Source organism: Ambystoma mexicanum, chromosome 11, assembly GCF_040938575.1.
Source record: "Ambystoma mexicanum isolate Mex_15411 chromosome 11, UKY_AmexF1_1, whole genome shotgun sequence".
NCBI classification, from domain to species: Eukaryota; Metazoa; Chordata; class Amphibia; order Caudata; family Ambystomatidae; genus Ambystoma; species Ambystoma mexicanum.
In genome coordinates this window covers 1,081,456,479-1,081,475,603 of record NC_090934.1, presented here as the reverse complement: position 1 = coordinate 1,081,475,603, position 19,125 = coordinate 1,081,456,479, and positions in this window count along the sequence as shown.

Below are 19,125 nucleotides of genomic sequence, written 5' to 3'. Positions count from 1 at the left end.
TCCAGGGGGAACACATCATAGTGGAGACTCCACACCAGCCTCTGCAATATCTCCAAAGTGACAGAATCCGGGCCGGAAATGTGAGTAATTCCCGAATTACTTCCTGGATTCTGTCAATGCAAGGCTTTCCTGTGGAGGTCCGATATGGACAAAACAAGAAGAGTCCCCTCGCGCAAGGTCTGGCTGACTTGCATGATTGTGCCAGAGAAAACTGTCTCGAGGACGAAAGTCTAAAAATCAAGGACAACACGGAGGCATACCTTAATTCCCCACACAAAGTCTTTGAAGAGGACAAGTGTGAGGGAATGCCCACTGTCTATGTGGATGGATGCTCTTACCATGTTGACAACAACGGGGAGAAAGAACTGGTGGCCGGCGTAGGGAATGCATGGGTGAATGAGTCCCCAGAACCCTCCGCTGGATACAAAATTGGTCCCCGAAGTAGTCAGGTGGCAGAATTGATGGCTGTGCATCAGGCCATCCTCACTGCTGTCCAGCATCAACTCCACAAACTGGTCATAATCACAGATTCGGATTATGTACGGAACGGGTTCGTGGAGCACCTGGTTAATTGGAAAACCAGAGGCATGTTATGTGCTAACAACAAACCCTTGAAACATGGGAAGTTGATCCAAAACATTGATGATCTGGTCACATCGAATGGGATGACCATCTACTGGAAAAAGATCAAGGGTCATTCCAAAGTAGAGGGACCAGACAAAACTGGAAATGACTTAGCTGATCAGCTGGCCAAAACCGGGGCCATCCAAGGGGATCTAATTGAGATTGAGTCCCTGTTGGGGGAAATCCAGGTCACTGCTATCACTAGGTCCCAGACAAATGCTCACAACGACCTTTCAATTGCACAATGGAGTAAGGAGACCCCTGATGATGATTTGATTACTGCTCAGAAGGGGGATCCAATTATTGGTAAATTTTACCAGCACTTTGAGGACCCTGAGAACTTTCCCCTGACGGATACTGATTACATTGGGAAAGAGGACCTAAGAGTGTTGATGAAATGTCCAAAAATGTTCCGGATTCAAGACGGTTTGCTGGTAAGGAAATCCAAAGCTGGCCACGATCAGTGGGTGGTTCCTACCTCATTCCGAAGCCTGATGTTAAGTCACGCCCATGATGCGGCCACCGACGGTCATAGGGGGTTTCACACAACATTGGAAATCTTAAGAGAGGTTGCATACTGGCCACACATGGGGCAGGACCTCGACCAATACTTGAAGGGGTGTCTTGTGTGTGCACAATTTCAGCCATCATCCCTCACGCACCGTGCGCCTCTCCAAAAGAGGGGGATGACACTGCCATGGTCAGATTTACAAATCGACTTTGTAGGCCCCGTGATTCGCTCGGCTAGGGGGAATAAGTACATGTTGACTGTGACATGCTTGTTTACCAAGTGGGTGGAATGTCTCCCAGCCCCAAATTGCAAGGCAGAAACTGCAGCTGCCTTGATGATTAACCACATCTTTTCCCGTTTTGGTCTACCTCAAAGGATTGAGTCAGACAGAGGTAGCCACTTCACCAGTGAAGTAATGACAAAGATGTGGGAGATACTGGGGGTCAAAAGGAAGTTGCATATTGCTTATCGGCCAGCTTCTTCTGGGGCAGTAGAGAGATATAACCGGACAATTGTGAGCATATTAAAGAAGTTTGTGGCAGATTCTGGGCCAAGTTGGGATATCCGATTACCTCTGGTCCTAATGGCCATCAGATCTACCCCTTCATCTGCAACCAAAATGTCACCATTTGAGTTGATGACTGGGCGCAAGATGGTGCTTCCTCAGCATTTGCTCTACAGGACCCAAGAGCAGACACTGATAAATGCCTCCACTACTCATGAGTATGTAGAGAATTTAAGGAAACACCTCCAACATGCTTTTGCTTATGCTCAGCGGAATCTAGAAAGATCAGCTGATAGCATGAAGACCCATTATGACCTGAAAACTTCCAGGAAGGAATATCAGGTGGGAGACCGGGTCTATCTATACAACTTCCAAAGGAACCAGGCCAAGCAGCGCAAATTTTTGCCTACATGGAAGGGACCCTTTGAGATCGTCGATAAGATCTCCCCTGTGGCCTACAAGATCCGCATCCCCAAAGGCGGTTCGGCAGAGGGGGAAGACAAGTGGGTCCACATAAACCAGTTGAAATGTTGCCATCCCAGGCACACTCTGCAACAACTGGAGGAATCCTCTGGAATCCTAGCGGGTACTGTATCAGACTAATTCAGTTCCAATCATAAAACATACCACATCTAGTCTCTAACATACTGTGATTTGTATGAAACTGTCTCTTAGTCATACTGTTTTTATTAAAATAAGAATGTAATGTTTCGTTATGATAAAATGCATATGCTGCCCCACTATCTCAACAGTGGTGGAAAAAAAAAATCGTCTATGAGTAGATATTGCCGCTTTTGCTTTATCATCCTAGGAGAGATGAAACCATGAAGAATGACCAAGAAGGACGATCCGGAGACCGGGAACGAAGATCCAATGGGCCCAGTGGACCGCCCAATACTCCCATCAGGACCGGCGAGGAGAACCGATCGATCCGACCGGATGGAGGAAAAGATGCTGAACTGTGCCATTTATCGGAAGAAGAGGAGAACTACATCCCAGATCTTGCGGGTCCCATTAGTGAAGGATCAGATGGCCACCGCAAGAAGGGGGGCTTGTGGGATGTATTTACCCATGCATCCGGGCCCTACCTATAAACTGTGCAGTACTGGCATTGAAAACATCATAATGGCCAGAGCTCCCCAGAAAATGCACAGGAAAATCCCATTTTGCCTATATTGTGAGTTCAGAGATGCAATGCTGATTGCCAAAAGCAAACCCATACTGTTGGGAATTCATTTTTCTTGAATGTCAAATATGGCAAAATCATGGGCACAGAATTACTTTACTGCAGAAACACACCAATGCCATGTCCTGAACATGGACAATCTACTCCATATAATATCACTTGCTGAAAGGAATCAATCTAAAAAAAAAAATCCCAAGGATGGATGCAGTAACCACAAAATCCTGATGGTGGCGCTAGCGGTCTAAACTCTGACAGGAGAGCTGTCTTGCAAACTGCATGAGTGCAAAGAAAGGGGTCTTATTTCATCAAAGGTTCAAAGGGGTTGCCTGTCCTGAGAACTCTTGACACTTCAGAACTCAACACAAAAAGCCAGGAAATAACAGGGTTCTGTTAATTAAATGCAAAGTGGCCCCCTGGCCTCCTGATGTGAGCTTGCCAGACACCACACAAAGGACCCTTTCCTCTGAAAGGAATATGTTAATTCTGGATGTTTGCTGTCAACAAAGATCTGCCAGCCAGCAGAGATCTGTGACTGACCCACCCAAGTCTTGGAGGCGGACTTCAACACTCTGAGGACTGAATTGAAAGTAAAATATATATTTTACAAAAACACTGATAACTCTTTGTAATCAAATGACAGAAATGTATAACTTTGAGAGCTTTAATTTAAAAAATGTACCTTTAATTCAAGCCCAAACTCCAATTTGTGTGATGTTCTGGGGCAAAACTCCATTGTTTATTAATATTACAGACTCCCTGTTTCAGCTAGACAAACGAAAATGCATTGGTATGTGGGTAGATATGTGAGGAACAGTTGTATAAAATTTAATGAAGATCCAATGTTGTTCAGCACATGAAAAAGTGCTAGAAGTTGCCATTTTTGAATGCAAGCTCCTAGAAAGAGCAGATTTGGACAGAGACATGGCTAAATTCAGCCACACCATGTATGTGTAATTTCAAACAACTGTGTAACTGTGAAATATGGATTTTGATCATATATAGATTTGGGTGCACAGATGATAGGGGAGTTGTTTCAAGAGATCATAAATAGATGACATCACTCTAACTCACAGCTCCTTCGCCAATCAAGTGAGAAATGGAAGCTTGACCAATGGCAAGTGGAGAGGGGTAGGGGCTGGTGATGCTGCATACACCCCCACTCTAAAAACACATAAAAGCAGAGAGTCAGGACAGATAGAGACTTTCAAATCCATCTGCCGCTGGAAGCTCTGCCGGAAAAATCCATACTTTACCTCCATCAAACCTCCAGAGAGCCAAACTAGAGACTTCAATCTATCCAGAACTAGAGACCCAGACCAGAGAACCAGAGAGAGCTGACCCAGATCACTGTGAAGTGCAGAGACCAGAGGCGAGTTTAAAACCTGACCAAATCCATGGCGAGGCCCATTTCACTCAAGAATATAGTGTGAGTACATAGCAAACTGTGCAGAACCAATCTCTTAGTTAAAATAATATAATTCAATCCTATTTTAATCTAAGTAGAACTGTCTCCTAACTGTCACCTGTCATTTGTAAAGCTGTCACTTGTCATTTTCTAGTTGCAAGCTGCACTTGTCTTTTTGAATTTTAAAATTTGCAAAACCAAAAACGACCTCTATTAAATCGGTCATAACTCTGTAACCGTTTGGGCTAGAGACTTGCAGTAACTTTTATCTGAAAGCTTAGAATCGTGGCTTTCCTATGAACCTAGAACCGCATTCCTACCCCTTATAGTTTTACCGCAATCGCGGAACACGCATTCGCGAATTTTACCGCGATTTGCAAATTTCTTCACATGTAAAAACTGCTGCTGCTTGCCTTCAATTTGCCAGAAATTCGTTTAACCTGCTAACTATCCCTGCATCATTGCTAGTGTGAGCCTGGACTAATATTAACTAGATACCACTCACCCTGAACCTCTGAAAGGGAATTAAAAGCATTTCCAGCATATTTCTCATCCATTGCTAGCACATATCAAAGCTTTTTGCCTGTGTTTTCAAAACTCCTATCTGTTTTCTGTAGTGTAAGCTTGCTGGGGTGAACTGATTTACATTGATTGCATTTCTGAGAACTGTGCTTCCTTCCATTTCCTTGCATTACATCAAGGGGGGGAGGGGATTGCCAGAGAAAAGTGATTACATTGTTTTGTTGAAATCATATTGAGTATTTTCTATACTGCATTTCATTCATTCAACATTCCATCCATCTGAACTCTATAAAGCATTCTCTACCACATTATACTTCTGTACCTATTTACCACTGTGCTACCTTATCCATTTCATGTCAACTCCTTATTGATTATAGAGAAGCGTGTTAGTGCCAGATTCTCCGTTGTTAATCTTTATCATATCAGATTAAGTGTGATATTCAATTATTAATTTATTATAAGGTGTGACATATATATATCTATTGTTTAAATTATCAAATAAACCTTTTAACTTGCAAAACAGAACTACTTCTTGGCTCAGTGGGGTCAGGGGGATTCCAAGAGAGGGGTGTTATATAGGGGTAGTCATCCAGAACGCATGAACTGGACATAAAGATATATCAATAAGGGTTTCCATTCAGTATCCCAGACTAGGCATTGACTTAGCTGTAGCGTTGAATTGAATCCTCTTACACCTTTTAGGCCCTATTTATGTGCTTTTGCAAAGTTAAAAGGAAATGGTGCATCGGCAATCCCCATGAATTATAGATTTTAGTTCATGTTTTTTTGTTTGTTTGTTATTTAATTATATTTTAAATTTTGCATGTCATTCACAGATCAACAGATACAAAAAGAAACATGACGTTTGGATTTTCAGACCAACATGATTTCATCTTCATCCGCAGCAAAAGTGACATCTGCACATTTTGCAAGAAGAAAGTAGTGCTCCTTCTACTTTTCCACCCCCTGGAGACTAAGGTCTGCAGATTCCGCCCTTGGTCCCAGTAGGCCATACCTGAGGCAACCCTTACCATTGTTATCCCATTAGTAACAAAACTCTATAAATAGCATAACACCACATCAAGGTGTCTTCTTCATTATTGCTGTTGGTGGATTTTTATATCAAAATATGCTCTTCACTATGTCATGATGTCCACTGGTAAGTCTAGGGGGTATTGTGAGGTGGCTACAGGTGCCAAGTGACCACTCCCGCTATGGATGCTTAGCATGGAAGAGGTGTGTGGTGTATATAATGCCCCAACCCACCACTACCCTGCACCCTTAATAGATTCTGCCATTATTGGTATGAGAGCAACTTTCTCAGCACCTTTGAGATACAACTGTCCAAAATAGTCATACCATACATGTATAATGGGCAACCCTCTCCCAAAGAGAGTTTTTTAGGGCAATCATACCTATGCCTAATAGTACTAAACAATGTCTCTCTTTCCCGGTTTTCCCCAAAGCCCTTATTTTCTCCAAAAGGCCTGCTTTATCGTGGTCTCTGGTGGATGTCAGTCCAATCAATTTTTTCATGTCTCCCATAACCTTTTAGGTTCTCACAGACTTTAATAAACGACTTCTGTGTGGTTGTCGCACACAGCGAGACAGCTGCTTTACCATCTCCGTCTCACTCTCTCTACTTTGGCCTAATTTCCATTCGGGACGCCAGTTTTCTGGTATCTTGCTAATGATCATCTCACGTCCCATGCTAAAGCCGACTCTGCATCTAGTTTGGCTCCGCCCCTCCATCACATCCTCTCGACAGAGAATCACCTCTGCGTAGGATTCTCTCTCTCTCTCTCTTTCTCTCTCTTTCTCTTTCTCTCTCTCTCTCTCCTCTCTCTCTCTCTCTCTCTCTCCAAGTTCCTCTTTGTGTTATGTACTATGAAGAATGCGAAGAACTCATGGTGACAACAAGTAAGACAGACACAAATGATCACAGTTCAAGGGTGTTTATTGAACAATGAAAGTGGTGTGCGGGTTGGAAGAATGCCTAATCTAAACCTAAATCTAAGATGAGGATAAGTGTCGACCATCAAATGAAAAATAAGGCAGTCCTAGTGGTGTTGTGTCAAATCAAAGGGGCCTATACTAAGACACCTATTGCCAAACCTCACAACTAATACCAAAAGGCGTGTGGGATAGTTCTCATGAAAAGAACCAAGTGTTCTTAAAATAATAAGTCAGGATGCAGTGGCATGGGTCTCCCTTTCCCACATTTTAGGCATGGGATAAGATGGGAGCTTGGAGCACAGCACGAGACAATAGTTCCAATGGCTGTTCTCAAGACCGTCCATGACTGAGTCTCGTTTCCTCTGAAAGTCTCTTGCCTTCAGGGTCTGATGTATTCAAACAACAAAAACAAAAGTTCCTTTAACAAATAAAAGTTTGTTTTGCAAATAAAAGTTTGTTCCCAATATTCGCTGGGTGGTAGGCTCACGCCTGGGTCCCTCTCTTGTGGGCCTGGCCCTTCACAATTGTAATCCGAGGTTCAGATAGGGTGGAAACTTCACCCCTGGGTCCCCCTCTTCTGGGCTGACTCTTTCCCAATTGTATTTCTTTGTATCTCTTATTCTTTCCTCATTAAACTTTGGGTGAAAGCTTCACTCCTTGGATCTCCCTCGTTCGGGCTCAGACTTCTCTAGGCTGCCAGCCCTTGGGTGACCACTTCAACCTGGATCTCCCTCCTTGTTCTGGCTCGGACCTCTCTCGACCTCTATTGCTGAGTTTAGCTTCACCCCGGATCTCCCTCGTCCGGGCTCAGACTATTCTTAGTTTCTTAATCTTTGTCAAACAGTTCAGTGGACCTCCCATTTTTGGGTTCACTTTAACACTCTGTTTCTCTGGACCTTTAGACTTTGTCCCTCTCCTCTGGCATCCCTCTTCCGTGTTCACTATTGCCTTTTCAAAACGTTCTACTGATTTCAAATGTGTGTGGGATTCACGTCCCTTTCCTTTATTCACAATTCGGTACTCACTTCCCTTTCTTTTAGCCAATTTACGAATCAAAGTCTTTCGATTGTACAGGGCTTTTGCTCCACCCTCACGTATGACCACTTTCTATTGGTGGCCTTTCTATGGCCTTCTGGTTTCTGTAGTTCTATTCTAGCGGGGAGTAAACACCACTTCACGAGTTAGCACCAACGTGGTGCTGGTTTCCCTCTTTAGCTGATCTCATCTTAACCACCTTTTACAGTTCAATCACAATTCAATGTAATATGCTTAAACTTGTCACATGGCACTTTTCTCTCAACACAGCCCGGTGCTTATTGATTCTCCCCTCGACGCACCGGCTGTGTTGCACCGATTGGATTTCGGCGTTCTTTGAGTTAAGGCCGGTACCACGAGCGCTGGAGCTTCCCTCGCTCCTGTTTATCAGCATAAGCTTGCCCTGTATACCGTTCACATCTGTTGCAGGACCCTGGCGCTATTGTTCGCGGTTTAAGGCTCTTGTCAATGAAGATTCTGCGGTCTGGGACAAAAAGAGCAAGGTTACTTTCTGCCTCAACACACTCTCGATTTCTGCCACATTTCTCCTTCGTTTGAACTGCCACTTCTTGGCTGTCTCGTCGTGATGTCTGCTAGGCTCGCCTTTCTCGCCTTGCTCGTACTGCACTCTTCTGCTCCACCTTTCATCCCTTGGGGGAAAAGGAAGGGCCATCAGGTGTGTGTGGTTCAAGTTAAATGCATGACTTTGTCTAACCCTCTGGTTGGGACATGCCAGGTACACAGGTTTAACATTATAAGTCTGTTGTCTATCACACTGGGACGAAAAGTTCAGAGTGGAAAAGGAGGGTGCTAGAGTTCCTGAGTGTCCTACGGGGTATGACAGGGAAGATTTGCGAATTGGACGAAAATTACCAGGATGTAGAACAGAACAAAGGAAATTAGGGAAATGATAGTACTCTGTCCCAGTAGATTGGGATTTCCGGGAAACAATAATCAAGGGGATTGTGGGAATCATAAAGTTTTGTCAATGCAGTATACAGGGGGTTCGGGAAAGATTAATTAGAGGGACGTGAAGGAAAATGATGGGGAGCATTTGAATAGGGAACAGGAAAGCAAGGATTCTGAGAAAGATTGCTTCTGAATACAAATGTGTGTGTAATATATTCAGCAGAGGAAGAGGGGATGGTGGATTCTCGAAAAGGGAGCTTTATCGGGTGGAAGGGAGGTCGATTTACTATAGCCCATAAAAGCCTCTGGGACCTTGACCTCCTCCTCCCTTTCTCCGGTATAATACAGCGTCTCACCTGGGGCATTTCCCAGAGTTCAACCCTTGGCTCCCCTACCAAGATTGTTAGGCTCACCTGGTATCCTCTGGGGCGCCACACGATACTGGATGGAGGTCTAAGCGCTATCCCGGACCCCTCTCTGCTTGGTTATGTGCCAGACATTGGGTAGTGCCTATAACAGGAGAATGGAAGGTTAAGATACTGGTTCTGTGGTGGGTGGACTCCCACCTCCCTCTAGTCCAAATCCGCTCCCTTGGGGTTATTGCTCACCTTAGGTTTTTGTGCGGTGAACTCTCCGTCCTGCGTCTCTGTGCAGGGGCGCGTGGTTGTGCGGGTGTTCCATGGACCTGGTTGCTTCACTGGTCCATGTGTCCTCATGTCGGGTCCAGACCGGCTGTGACTCCGACTCTGCTTGCTGTCTTCCAGGTGAGTTATAATATCTTTTCCGTCTTTATTCTGTCTCTTTCTTTCCCTCCGTCTTCTCTGCGTCTTGCTCCACTAGGCTGTTCCCTAACAATGTCTCTTTTTGTTTTCACAGGGATGGTTGCGATCTCGGAGTTGCTGCACCAATGGCGAAGACCACAGTGAGTTATTGATGCACGGAGCGCTGCGCTGTTTATTGGTGTTAATTGCTAACCTGTGTTCTCTTCCCTTCTTTGTACAGGTTGCAGTGATGTTCCGGAGTGATGAGCGATCGAAGTGCTTCTTGCCCAAGTAAGTGCTTTGTTAATGCTGACCTTGTTCCTTTTCCCTTGCAGGTTGTGGTGAAACCCAGAGATGGGCAAGGTAAGAGAAGCGCATGGTGCTGCCAGGACTCGCTGCTTGCCCAGGTAAGAATTGTTATTAATGCTGTCCTTGTTTCTTTACCTTTGCAGGTTGCAGCGAACTCTGGAGATGGGCGAGGTAAGCGAAGTGCAGGATGGATTCAAGACTGGTTACTTCACAGGTAAGTGCTCTTGCTCGCGAATGCTGTTCTTGTTCTTCCAGGTTATTAATGGAATCCAGATCTAGGGCTTCAGGATCGGGCCGCCGGAGAAGCAGATGAGCAGGAGCTGGACACGGTGAGCATTACGCTGCAGGAGTTGAGAATAACGCGAAGCGTGTTCTGCTGTCTGAGTGTGGTTTAAATAGGTCAGGTAAAGTAGTTCCAGGCCAAGTAGTTCCTGGCCCAGCCACACCCAAAACACTAGACAGCATGGCTTGGTTCTAAACAAACTGAGCTGTGTAATAGGCCTCCATGTTGGATTAAGGTCCAAAACTGGTACGGCTTTATTCTTGATAATGAGCCTGGCGCCAAAGGTGCCAGGACTGACTCCATGTATGTTTCTGATGGAGTTTTAAGGCCCTAATGCCCTTGGGGCCAGTGTGAAGGGCTTTAGCCCCACTGCTGCCAGGTGGCTGTCATACCTGAGGGGGTCAGGGGCATGGATCGTGACACAGATGATCCTCACCCACTGGTCCACCCCCAGGAACTGGATCCAACAGCGATGGCCGTGTCCTGGCCACCTGAATAAGGGATTCCCGGGGTTCTTACTGGGAAAATACCCTCAGGTTTCTCACAGTACGTCATGACAATGAAAAGGGGATTGTTGCTGCTCTTTGACTGTTTAATGCAGCATTACCTGAATCCAAAACGATTGAAGAAAGCAAACTATTTATAGAGTCCAAAACAGAAGTAACAATAGTCTTCCAGATTCACATGTAGGCAGACATTGTACTGTGTACAGGGAATTACTTACATGAATGGGAGTACTTGTCCCCAAAAGGGGAGTCACTCTCAGTGTGATCCCACTTTCCCTGACTCCTAAAGTGGGTCTTGCTTAGTCTGCTTACATCATTAGCCTCAAAGGTGGTGGCTCCCCTCTGGAGTGAATGGACGAATAGTCCACATTTCACAGTGGTACACATCTGTTGTATGCCTACCTAATTGTTCCTGTTTCCATTGTCATTGATGAATGACTCCTTTCTGTATGTACTCACATTGTGTGCCTGCATTGAGTAGACACTTTTGGCTGGGTGCCATATATGCTGCCTTTTTTGTCATGGGCTTGTCAACTGCATTTGTCGCACAACAAGTATCACAACCCCTCTCTAACCCAGTCAACTGCTCCATTTCAATAATTGGCTGCACTTTTTCCTCCTCTGCTGTCCAGGTGGTGGCTTTTTCCCGTTTGGCAGTGTTCAGTACCTCTTGGTCCTTTTAAATCCGCTAGCCCCTTTTAAGCTTCATATTTGTCCACTGCTTGTGTAGGTGTATCCTGGCTCGTGTCATGGTGCCACTGCATTAACAGGTGCGCTATATTTATCATGCACAACCACATCCAGTATTGTGTATTAAAAGACTAAGGGCCTCATTACGAGGTGGGCAGAATGGGATTAACGGCGCCAGTAATGGTGCCGGCGCTGGTAATCCCATTCCGCCCTAATATGAGGTTCCCTCGCGGGACCCGATCTGGACGTCTGGTTTTACCAGACGGCCAGAGCGGGTCCCGCTAGGGAACCAGGGAACTAACTAATTCTTTGCAATGGTCCACAATTACAACTACAGAAAAAACCATTTGCGAACAAAACATGGTACGTATTTTAATATATACTAAGCAGGATGGAATAAATAAAAAATACTGCTTCATTTATTCCATGACCTTCTATCAAATGGATTCAAACATTTTATCAACTGTTATTGTTCAAGTGTAACACTCACTTTATTACATGTTTTTTTCTGCTAACATTATCGATATGTTATCTCAAATTGCAGTAAGTTCCATATTATACTGCATCTGCATTTCTGAAAGTCATTGATGACAAGTGAGAAAGCAGTTTTTGCGTCCCCAAATATATGTCCCTTTCTTGAAAGGAGCAAAATGCACCTTGCTCAAAATGCACCTTGCTCAATTTGCTACTGATTCACCGAAAGGTTCTATTCATTTTATTTTATTGTTTAAAGCACTGATCTTACCTGAGAGCAGGGCAGCGCTGTCCAGAGTGTGGGTAGCCGGCATTTGGGCTTCCAGTTTGTAACAGTAGCTCATTACTGTGAGGTCTGTGTTTCGGTATATGCGTCCACTTGAATTAGTCTTTGGTCAGGTGTTGTTGAAAGAGCCATATTTTGATAGATTTGCGAAATTGTAGAATGGTGTGGTCATTCAGAGCTGACACCTGGATTAAGTTCCAGAGTGTGGGTGCATGACAAGAGAAGGATTGTTTGCTGGTCTTCTGTTTGTGGACGAATTGTGATTCAAGCCGGTTGGTTGATTTGCTGCATGAGAAGTGTGTGCCACAGGATACGTGGAGCTTAGTCGCCAGTCATGCTGAAGGGTGGCTCATGACTGCTTTGTAGATGATACACATAGTCTTCAACAGTATGCTTGCTTGTAGTGTAAGCCAATGTAGTTTGCATAGGATGGGGGTAATTCGGTCAAATTTCCATGCTCCTGCAATGCTATCCACCCTTTTTGATAATTCCAAAATAGAGGCTAAAACAAAGCAGAAAAAATGGGCATTCCCCACATTGCATGGTCAAAATGTGAGCATCTGTTTGTGTTTGGCAAAGGTGCAACTTTATTCACCCAAACAATGTCAAACTTTTAACAGATCCAATTGTGCTTCATCAACATTTCTTTTTTTGATCAATTTTCCTTAAAGGGGTTATGTTTTACACCACTTTCGGGGACTAATTAGCTATTTGAATTCTTGCATTATTTTTATTACATACAGTTGCCATTTTTATATGTGTTTTTTTAAATCAAGGCATGAAAGTAATTCTTAATGTTTTTAAGCTTAAATTTACTGCCCTTGCCCCACTGTGGAGAAAAAGCATCGAGCACAATTAATATCACCTCTGTGCTTTCTTTTATGTCTCAAAAGTACACTTTGTTTTCCTGCATAACACAATTTCATGCATATGCTTAACCAATGGATTTCTATGGAATTCTCTTCCATTTAGCACCTGCTCATAGCAGGTGCATTTCATAAGAATGTGTTGTAAATGGTGCCTGCAAAGGGTAATTGCAGGCAGCATTTACATGTCTTTGAAAACTGAGCACAACATTAAATGGTCACTTGGTTTTAATTATTACTTTTGGACTGTGCCTTGAAAAAGTAAAAGTTTGCATGCAGGGTACCCAACACTGTTTAAGTGCTAATCTTGCCATTCCCCTCAGTACAATTACCATTTAATTTAAAATCGCCAGTGTTTGTTTTCATTACTCTGAAATGTGCCTGTGCATTGACTTAAATTGTATTTAACCAATGGTTTGTGAATATAACTTGTGACACACCCACATTTATGTTTCCCTATATGACTCATTGTGAACAGCAATGCACCTTCAAATTGTTCTTTGCAGCAGACGAATTGTGACCGAATGGTATTTACCAGGTACATGCTATACATTGTTTGTTGACGCCACATATTTAAATGTTACACAAATGCATATCATAATTAAGGATTGCAAATCAGATGTCAGTGGTTTTGTTTCTCACCAGCAATCAGAAACTTTACAATAAACTCGATTAAATATTGCTTAAAATGTATCTATTACATTTTATCATCCACATGCCCAATCCTGTTCAGTGCATTTAATTATTTATTTGGCTATTCAAATCATATTGCTTCTACAAAGTTTAGCAACCACCTTTGCTTGACCTAGATGTAATCCCATCACATTTCAGTTTGAAGCCTGTCACAAATGGCTTTAAGAACTGTGATGAATCCTTTGGAGTCATCACTGATTCTCCAGTGATGATCTCTTCCCATGTGACCAGGGGACGGCAGTCGCTACCTGATCCTGACTCTGGGTATGGTAATATGAGGGAGGATCACATGGGGGGCAGCTATCGGGGGAAGGTGGTGGCTCAATCTGATGAGACACAGTAATCTCCACCTGCCAAAGAAGAAGGTCTTATAATACCCAAGTTTCTGATGGCGTGTTGCCACCCCACAAATCATCCTTATTTTAGAACCCAGAAACCCCATTCCTTTAAGTCACTCTAGACAGAGTTCCATTCATGCCTCAAACATACATAACACACCTACAATATCTCCTATTTCCAATGTTTTTCTAAATAAGACATTCTAAACAACATCAATTTAGGAATCCCATGATCTCTGTGGACTTCAACTCCATTAAAACCTCAAGTACTGAGACTAGGAAGAGGAGGAAGGAGTTCATGCAGATTGAAAGAAACACAAAACTCAATATGCATTCTAGTTGTTATCATATATATATTGATATATCAACATGGTGATGTTTATTGACATGTACATGGGCCATTTCTGAGGAGTTGCAAACAGATATGGATAAAGGAAAGAAGACCCATTTTTCATTATCCGTTCGATCACAACATAATCTTTGTGGTGTACACATATGTAAATATTGTACAAGAATGTCTAAAATAATGAGCTGAAAATAATGTGGGTGCTACAGCTTGAATAGTTTAGTAGAGAGAGAAGATGCATGCAGGACACAAATTGAGCACAAACCTTCCTTAAAACTGAAGTACAGGTAATTGACCTGTTTAGTCTTGGTAAAACAAAAAGTAAGTAATTACATACACAACTGCAATGGCAGATAATGGAATACTTTTAAAGTATGACACAGTTAACAGTGTCATGTCATGCAGTAATAATGCCACGTGTTCTATCCTGTGCTTTGTCAGAAATTGAATTACTAAAGATGAAATCATTTGAACAGAAGAGCTACAAAGTTATTTTTATAAAGTATTTCCACCATAAATTGAATTTGGTTCTTCTTTGTGCGTTGCAGTGCTGCGAAGACAAGGTTGTTGGCCATGTGCTCTGTCCCAGCACAGTTAAATAGTTCAGCATTGATTTGGTATTAGTGGTACAAAATGATTCTAGTGCGATGTAACACATAGTATGTAAATATTTTATTTAACCGGTAAACTGTTACTCATCGCACCTATACTGCTAGGGGCGATGTCGTCTCGGAGCTGACGAAGAGCCACAGAGCCGATATCAACAACGAGCTTGATTCAAAACGACCTCCCAGAATACAAGCCTTCTCAACTTGAGGAAACTCTTTTTTACGATACACACCTCTGATGTTTATAAAAGACAGACAGAGGAGTTGTTCCCACAAAAGAGCGAGGAACACACGCACCGCTTAAACAAATGCTGAAAAAAAAACATCCGTTAATCGCCCGAACACCAATAAACACAGGCAATCTCACTAGAGAGAGGAACAAGTACCTTGTTATTATCTTCATAAGGACAGGATTCCCAAACCTAAAGAAACAATTGGTAATGAATACTAGATAGGCAGAAAGATCTCTAATACCACCCCACTCCCAGTCAGGGTTCAATTCTTACCACCAGAATGTGAAGGACAAAGGAGAACCAAAACGTAACAACGGCAGAAGAAAACAACAAACAGGAAGGTTAGTGTAGGATACTACCCTGGGCGGCACGAGGGTCGTACTGGTTACGGGATGGTGCACTTTTCAGCAGAGCGTTCAAGGTGCACTTGTAATTCCAAGGGTGGTGCAGTTCTTTAATGGAGAAAGTTCGATATATTGATAGCTAAGAATAGCATGAAAAAAGGTAATCCAAAGTAGGCGGTAATTTAAGGCGTTATGGTACAGGTGGTTCTGGAGCACTGGTATGAGGAAGCCAGGTGAGTGATCGCAGAAATACAATTTGTTCCCAGAAATAACTCAGTTGGCTTACCGCAACATGAAGAACTAAAGTTGCATAAGGTCAGCGAAGCACCAAAGATGTCAAAAGCGATGCTGACCTCCTGCCGTATGCCGCGGTTGGATGGGAAGAAGAGCTTGGAGGGAAGAGGGCTGGAGTAGGATAGGAGTCCTACACAGGTAAGTGTCGTAATGGAAATAGTGAGAGATAGCAGGTCAAGGCAGTCCGAGGTCCGTTACCAGAAAGGCGAAATTTTGCAAAATGGAGAGGCAACGTCAGGTCCAAAAACAAAGCAGGAGTCAAAGCCGGATATCCACAAATAAGTTTCAAACAAGGACGAAAATGAGTTCGTCAGAGGGATGAAATAGAACACAACTTCAAATAGAAGCACTGGAGCACAGGAAGGGATGACTATTTAACTTCCTGGGAGGGCGGGGACAGAACGTGAACAGGCCGTCACATCGTACGTCGGTTCCTCGCGTGACTTGAGAGGAATGCCTTAGTTGTCAATCTCCATGGCAACCTCCTTTTACTCCACATGAAAGGGCTGCCAGACCGAAACTTGACGCGGGAACTTTGTCCGTTATTGGTTGTTTTCCGAGATCGCTGCGTGGCCCAGACCCGCGCGTGACATAAACGTGGATGATAATGCATGGTATTAGATCACTGTTTGTACAGATTACAAAGAGACAAGTGAACTATTTAAAATAAATAATATAGTGAAATGTCTTTCAAACCATGGACATACAGATGAATGAAAACATATATGGAATATGTAATTTCTTTAAAGCTTGTAGCTGGAATCTGATTATTCAAATGCAATTATCTATCACTATGAAATAAGAAATGTCTCAGAAATATATTAATTTGCAATTCCATTTTTCAAGGCTAAAGGAAAAACTTGAAAGTGAAGACATAAAGAATTTACTAAACAAAGATGAAATAAAGGCAATTATAAAATAATTGTCATAGTCATTGCTTAAGTATTGGAATTGTCTGAAAAGTGTACTGTAAATGTAGTTGATTAAAAGTCAAAATAAGATATTTATTTTCTACATGTATGTTATGTTATGCTCACTTCTAGAGCACAGGGTCACCCGAAAGTATCATGGCGCTTTGGGAGAGGAGAGAAGATCACAACCAACAGTCTAGAAAAGATGAGTTTTACAAGCCTTCTGAATGCTAGATAGTTTGAAGTTTTCTTTATGAAAAGCAACAGATCATTCAAAAGAGTTGCTGCGGCAATAGAAAAGGCCCAGCGACCGACCCGAGACCGTTTAAATCTTGGCACAAGAGGTTGCTCGGCTGTGGCAGAGCAGAGACTACGCCTACGGTGGTATTGTACATATTTGGCTTGAAGCTATTCAGCGCCCTGATTATGGAGGGCGCAATGCACTATATTCCCTATAGTTCCCTTCTGCTCATCCATCAGTTCCCTTCCGCCCATTCATCAGTTCCTTTCTGCCCATTTATCAGTTCCCTTGCGTTCATCCATCCGTTCCCTTCCGTTATTCCATCAGTTCCCTTTCGTCCATCCATCCAACTCCCTTCCATCCATTCGTCCAATTCCCTTCCATCTATCAATTCTTTCGAATTCCACTCTTTCCTTGCATCCTTTGCCCACCTGTTCCAACTATCTGTTCTATTTCGTCAATTCCATCCATCCATCATTCTATTCATCCATTCGATCTTTCCTTTCCATGCAGCCATCCAGTCATCCATTCCATCCATCTTTCTATTAGTTTCATCTATTCTCGCCATTTCATCCATTCTGTCCCTTCCATCTGCATAGCGTCCATTCATTCCACATTCATCCATGTCATTCATTTCATCCTTGCTAATCGTCTCACATGCGTTCATCCGTTCTATTCATTCTGTCTTTGCCATCTATTCTATCTGATCATTCCATCCGTCGTTCCATACTTCCCTCGCCATTGGTATCTACACCATCTATTTGATCGATTTATTCATCAGTCCGTTCCTACCCTTATTTCAACCCTTCTCAGCAACCTTTTCATCAATGGAACCCTGTGGGTAGGATCAGAGGTCATTTTTCAGATTTCATAAATGGATGTCTGTATCCAGATGAGAGGGTGAGTTCATTGGAGATATGGTAGAGAGTCCCATCGTGAATTTAGTGATTGGGGTGTTGGGAGTACAGCCATAGCTTTAAGGTTGGTGTTGGTGTTATGGAAAGAGCCATGTTTTTAGTAGTTTGTGGAAAGTCATATAGTCTTGGGTATCTCGGATGTTTGATGGGAGCGAGTTCCACAGAGTTGGGGCCAATGCTGAGAAGGAGGATCCTCCAATCCTGATGGGGTTAGTGGTTGGGATCACTAAAAGGAGGGCACAGCTTGATCTTAAGGTGCGGGGTGGGCGGTAAGGTTTTAACTTGTCTTGCAGGTATGGAGGGCCAGTCTTGTGCACTGCACGATAGATAATGCACAGGGTCTTAAAGGTGGCCCTTCGTCCAACTGGGAGCCAGTGGAGAGTTCTTAGGGCAGGAGAGGTGTGGTCTCTAGGACCAAGGGCGAGGAGCATTTTTGCAGCAGCGTTTTGCACTCTTTGGAGTTTGTTAAGGTGGTATGCCGGGATAGTCCAGTCTCGACATTACAATAGACATAACAGCGGCAAGTCTGTTCGAGAAGGAGAGGTAGGAGAAGATGCACCTGAGAATTTTGAGGTGGTAGTGACAAGATTTAAAGACGTTGTTGGTCTGTCGGGAGAGGGTTAGGCCAGAGTCCATAGTGCATCCAAGGTTTTTTACTGTGACGGAGGGGCTGGGCGGGGGATTCATGGAGGGGGGGCAAGGGAGTGGACAAGGTAGAAGCTCAGTGTTGCCACACGCCATGATTTTGGTTTTAGTGGGGTTTAAGAGGAGGTGGTTTATAGTCATCCACCGGTCGATATCTAGGAGTCAGGCTGCATGGTCGGGCTGAGAGTTGGAGTCTGAGTTGTGGAGTTTAAGGATGATTTGGGTATCATTGGCATAGCTGTAGCAGAGATTGTTATGCGGGAATATGATTCCAGGGAGGGTGGACATATAGAGATTGAATAGAAGAGCTGATAGATATGTGCCTTGCGGTATCCAGTATTAACTGGGTGAGCAGTCGAGACAAAAGGCGAGAGGAGGGTTATTTGTTTCCTGTTGTTGAGGAAGGAGGCGATCCATTTGAGAGTGGTTCAACGGATTCCTAGGGAGTGGAGGCAGTCAAGGAGGATTGAGTGGTTAATCGTGTTGAAGGCTGCAGACAGGTCAATGATAATTAGTGCAGCGCATCCTGCAGAGTCTGCAGAGATCTTAAGGTCGTCCCAGATTGAGGCTAGAGTTGTTTCGGTTCCATGTCGAGGTCTGAAGCCAGATTGGGCAGGGTCAAGGAGGTTGTTGGATTCTACAAAGGCGTTTAGTTGGGAGTATGCTCTTCGGCCGATGAGTTTTGCTAGGAATCTGGTGTTCGAGATGGAACTGTAACTTTTGGGGT